The 5,386-nt window shown below is 38.8% G+C and overlaps 1 pseudogene; it reads left to right on the top strand.

Moving 5' to 3' along the window:
* The first annotated feature begins 4,003 nt into the window (after positions 1-4,003).
* LOC136070871 (ATP-dependent Clp protease ATP-binding subunit CLPT1, chloroplastic-like) lies at positions 4,004-4,544 on the top strand (annotated as a pseudogene).
* The last annotated feature ends 842 nt before the right edge of the window (positions 4,545-5,386 follow it).

The raw sequence follows: 5,386 nt of genomic DNA, 5'->3' as shown, positions 1-5,386 counted from the left end.
TCTTGATCGTCCATTTTCTCAAACTTAGAGTCCACCATTCCTTTTCATCGTCTATTGTTTCTAAAACCTCATCAGTAGGATCAACTGTAGCAATAAAGGCATTCAAGATTCCCTTGCCATCACTGTCATTTGAATCATCCTCAGGCTTGGTGTCACTCAAGGTAGCAGCAAGGGCCTTGCTTTTCCCAATAGTTTTGAGATAAGTTAGACCTTCTTGTTTCATATGTCCAAAACCTTGACACTTGAAACATTTTGGTCTAGAAGGAACAGTGTACTGATTGCCTTCCTTAGCATTCTTCTTTCCTCTGTCTTGGTTCTTGAATTGACATGAACTAGATTGCTTACGGTCTTTATATAAATCCCTTTGCATTGGCATTCTTCACGAATTTTTTAAACTGCCTCGTGATATAGGATTCCATCTTAGACTCTTCATCATCAGAAGGCTCATCAGAAGACTCATCAGTATCACTACTTTTGGCCTTCAAAGCTATGCTCTTGCTCTTGCTTGATTTCCCTATCCTAGTCAACCCCAATTCATAAGTTTGCAAGTTGCTAACCAATTCTGTCAAAGGAATCTGGTCAATGTCCTTTAATTCCTCAATGGCGGTGATATTGGCATGAAATCTCTCTAGTAGAGATCTAAGCACATTTCTTACAATCTTGGGCTCGGGAATGGTTTCCCAAAGATTAAAGATAGAATTTACTATGTCCTTTAACTTGGCAAAGAACTCATCAAATGACTCATTCTCCTCCATCTTAATCTCTTTAAAGCTCGTACTAAGTCTTTGAAACTTTGAATCCTTGGGTCCCCTCATAGGTTGCTTGAAGGATAGTCTATGCTTCCTTAGTAGTTTCAATTGATGATATCTTCTTGAACTCCTCATTGGTGACCGTACTGAATAAGGCATTCAATGCTCTACTATTGAAATTTGCTGCCTTGATCTTGGCATCATCCTAATTAGCCGGCGCTTCCTTTGGCTTAGTCTAGCCAATCTCCATAGCTTGCCTTCTCATCTAAAGACCGCAAGAAAGTTTTCATGCATACTTTCCAGTATGCATAGTTAGTGCCATCAAATAAAGGAGGTATAATAAAAGCTTGTCCTCTATCCATGACAAACAAAGGTCAATGGATCACACTGCAAAAATTAACCTTAATCAAAGTGTGCCCACTCTAATACCACTTGATAGGCTAAGAATGTATTGACCTATTTGGTAAATTAATCAATTAATTTAGTCAAGTAAAATTAATTAGATTCAACTACATGCAATGACCATGGTAGCACAAATAAATCACCAAATAACTAAATGCAACGAAAAATAAATTTGACATGGGTGATTTGTTTACAAATGGGGAAAACTACTAAGGTAAAACCCCACCGGATGAATTTAAGGTCACCATTCCAAAAAAATCCACTATTATCAAAACAAGCGGTTACAAGTAAAGGAATTTCAGTACCTTATACCAACCTACAGTTGAACCTTTACCCCAATACCCAATTGGACTTGTAATGTAGTGACAATCTCTCCTCTCAATGCACGGCTCTCAGTATGTGACTAACTAATCGATGCACGAATCCTAGTATGTGACTAACAATGAGTTCCAATTTTTGAGTTGGTTTGGACTCCAATGAGTTCCAATTTTTGGGTTTACCCTTGATTAAACTTGTTGAACATGTTTTGATCATTGGGTGCATGTTTTACACACTTTGACCCACATGTGCCTCACCATGCCTTGCCATGCATCACATAGGCACACACCATGTACACCTCATGCACACATCATGCACACTAGATGCACACATCATGCTATCTTTATGCATTGTACTATTTCTTTACATGGTTTAGCACTTATGGCATGTTGTTTAACACTGTTGTGTTCTGTTTTAAGTGTTTGTGCTTATGTTTTGGACTAACTTGACACTAATCAAGTTTATGTTCTGTTTTTATGTTTTTGCAATTTTTTGTTGTTGTTGTTGTGTGTTTCCTTGTGTAGATGTCTCCCACCAAGCACTATGTTTCCAAGAAATCCTCCAAGTGTCCTCGCACAAACTCTAACAACTTCAAGTCCATTGAGGCAGACATGGCTTATAACGACTGCTACAAATGAGCCACAATCATTATGGAAAGAGTTGTTAGAATGGAGACTCTTGAGGACACTTGCATTCCTAATGTGTTCAAGGAGAGGACATGAACAAAGCTACTGAATCCGAGTGGAAATGTGTACTCAGAAATCATCAAAGAGTTCTTTTCAAATGCTAATATGGATGGAGACCACATTAATTGCTGAGTGAGACACAAGGAGTTTGTTATTACAAAGGAATCAATCCAAGAATTCCTCAAAGTTCGTCGACCTTCTCAGCAAATTACCATTCAGTATGATGATCAATTGGACTCTCTTGAGCCAATGGTGAGACTTCTTGGTGGTACACTAAACAAGAAGTTAATGAACACCATTCCATTCAACTCAGAGATGAGGACTCTAGCATATGTCATGATCCACAATTTGTATCCCATCACCAACTTGACGACATTGTCCGCTCCAAGGAAAATTTTCTTATACGATCTCTTCACACTTAAAGAGATTGACATTTGTGGACCCATCTTCCATCTCCTGACCAAGAGCATTGAAAAAAGGAACTCTAAAACTATCATGCCATTCCCCACTCTCATCATGGGCCTCATTGCAAAGACAAGGCTCAAACTTCCGAACGGTCTCACAATTGTACAAAGAGACTATCCTATTGGTGCTAACACGGTGACTAGAAGCAAAGCTCACATCACTGGATCCAAGACCGGCGTCTCATAAATACCAAGGGGGAGATTGTAAAGTTGTAATTTACAACTAATTTATGTTGACTTTAATTCCGTGCCAAATTTGATTGTAATTATGTTCAATCCTATGTACCTTGTATTTTATGTGGGTTTTATTTGTAAGGGTTGTGTGAGAGAGAGAGAGAGTGTGAAGAAATAAGGCAATTGAAGACTAAAGTTGTTTTCGCAAGTATCTCGCAAGTAAGTTTCCCACGAAGTGAAGCATAAGCCGTGCACATGACTAGAATGCAAAGAGTCAGGACAGGATGGAGACAGTTGGTTTTTGCGAGTGTCTCGCAGGTAATGCCTTCCTGCGAGATGCCCGCGAAACATTCTGTTTTGCTGAACTGTCATATCTGATACACACTATCTGTACCCACACTATATACCATCATTACTCACAGATGTTGTGGAGTGCTTCTAAGAGAAAACCCTAGCCACTATATTTGAGAGTTAGAGATTTTTATACCCACATTTCTCTATACAATCCATTGTGGTTTTTCCTCAACTCATACCTCTCCATTTTCATATCTTTGAGAGGTTGATAGCCCAAACACTTACCACACCCTTTTAGAGTGTCAAGTGAGCTTTTGGTACTGATGGGAAGTATTGGAAAAAGCCAAGCTTTGGCGGATGCAATCAAGCGTATTGCGGGATCCGGAGAGCTAGACAAGACATGGTTTTGAGAAGCCTTGTTGGAGTAGGAGCTTAGAGGGCTTAGGTGCATTGGGTAGATTAGGCTTGGAGGGTCTCTTGCTACTCGTGTATCCCAATTGATTGTCTAGTGGATCGATTTACTACTTGGAGGGCGGCGGAGAGGTTTTATGCCAACTACTTTGATTTCCTCTTCGATAATACATCGACGTGTTATCTTGTGCTTGCATTCTTCTTTCCTACTCTTTTATCTTTCTTTTTACTGCTATGTTTTAATGATTATGGCTTAGAGTAGTTATATTTTTTATCCACTCGCACTTACTTTATTCTGCACTTGGTATAAGTTAGAGTAAAATCAATCAAGTTGTAATTTGTAATTTGAGGGTCTAAACAACTCTTGTGTTTTAACACATTTTCGAACTTTCAAATATCAAACCCTTATTTCACCAAAACGCCTCACCTTAATGAGACTACGACAAAGAACACCAACAGATCCAAATTCACCGCTAAAATCCGATCAACAAAGCCACCGTAGTGACTCACTTCCAATTCTTCTTCTTCATCTTCTCTCACTCTTCCATGGCGTCTCAACCCTCATAACAATTTGGTCAGCTCTCTAATCGGAAAGAAGCTCTCCATTCAACCCTCCACTTCCAAACCTCTTGTCTCCAAGCATCGCCCACCCATTGCCACTGTCCTCTCTAGCCTCCCAACTCAGTAATTTTGGATTCTCTCAATTTCTATGAAAGTATGTGTTGGTTTTGTGGAAATGATTTTTTTTTTTTTTAAGGAGGAAACCAGAAGGGGCTTCTTTGAGAAAACCCCAAAGTGAGTGAGAAATTTCAATATTTATTTATTTGCGTTTTAGTTTATGTGGTTGGAGTTTTTGTTTTCTCTGCTGGGTGAGTGATTGTTTGGGATTGGGGCAATGTGAATAGATGGTCGGCGAGGGCGATAAAGTCTTTGGGATGGCAGAATTGGAGGCCAGGAAGCTCAAGTATCTGAATACTGGGACCGAATCGCCTCTCATGGGGATTTTGGTTGAGGGTTAGTGATTTTTGACAACTCTAAAGATTGCTCTTAGCTTGCATTGTTTTTTTTTCTCAATCAAGTTGATTTGTTAGCTTCCTGAATGCATTTATAACATGGTTTTCTTCATAAAAAATTTGCATTGTAACCATAGTTGATGGAAACTAAAACTTGTGTGACCTGCATTCACGGACAATCTTATTTTCTTACACAGCTATGGTTCGGAAGGAAATTCAAGATGAAACTGATAGAGTGACTGGGAAGTCAAAAACAGATTTCTCCTGTTCCTATTCATCTCAGTATCTTCTCCCAAAATGGTAGTGGAATGTAGACTGAGTTAGGACTCAAGATAATAAGATTTTCCTTGTCTTCTTTCATGCACAGCATTTTTAGGCTGCATTATTTTGATAAGTATTTATTGGCTGTGAGTTAGGACGTTTTCTTTTGTAGTTACATTACCCTTTTCAAAGTATCTAAATAATTTTCCAAAGCGAAGGACTGTTTGTTCTTGGCTGTAGGTTGGGTCTTTGTCTTGCCTAGTCAAAATTCGCGACCCAAGTTGGACAGACTTCTAGTCCTCAAAAATTTAAAATTAATGATTGATGTGATATCAGAAACATATATAAGTCTTTATCTTACATGAGTTCCCAATTTAGTAGGTTATGATAGTGGTAATTAAGGATGTTGAATGTGTAATAAAAGCCAATGAATTAAAGAAAAAAAGTACATATATAGAGGACGATTCTTACAAAGGATTGCAAGAGGCATTTACATATAAGTACTATCAATAATCATCACATTTGGCCCTGCGTGACTCCCCTCATGCCAAGTAGGAAGGTTGCCAATACTCTTTGACAAGCTTCTTAGATGGCATTCAGGGAGCCAGGCAAGC

The sequence above is a fragment of the Quercus suber genome, unplaced genomic scaffold (assembly GCF_002906115.3).
Source record: "Quercus suber isolate HL8 unplaced genomic scaffold, Cork oak 2.0 scaffold_14, whole genome shotgun sequence".
Taxonomy (NCBI): Eukaryota; Viridiplantae; Streptophyta; class Magnoliopsida; order Fagales; family Fagaceae; genus Quercus; species Quercus suber.
This window is presented reverse-complemented; position numbering and strand designations above follow the sequence as displayed.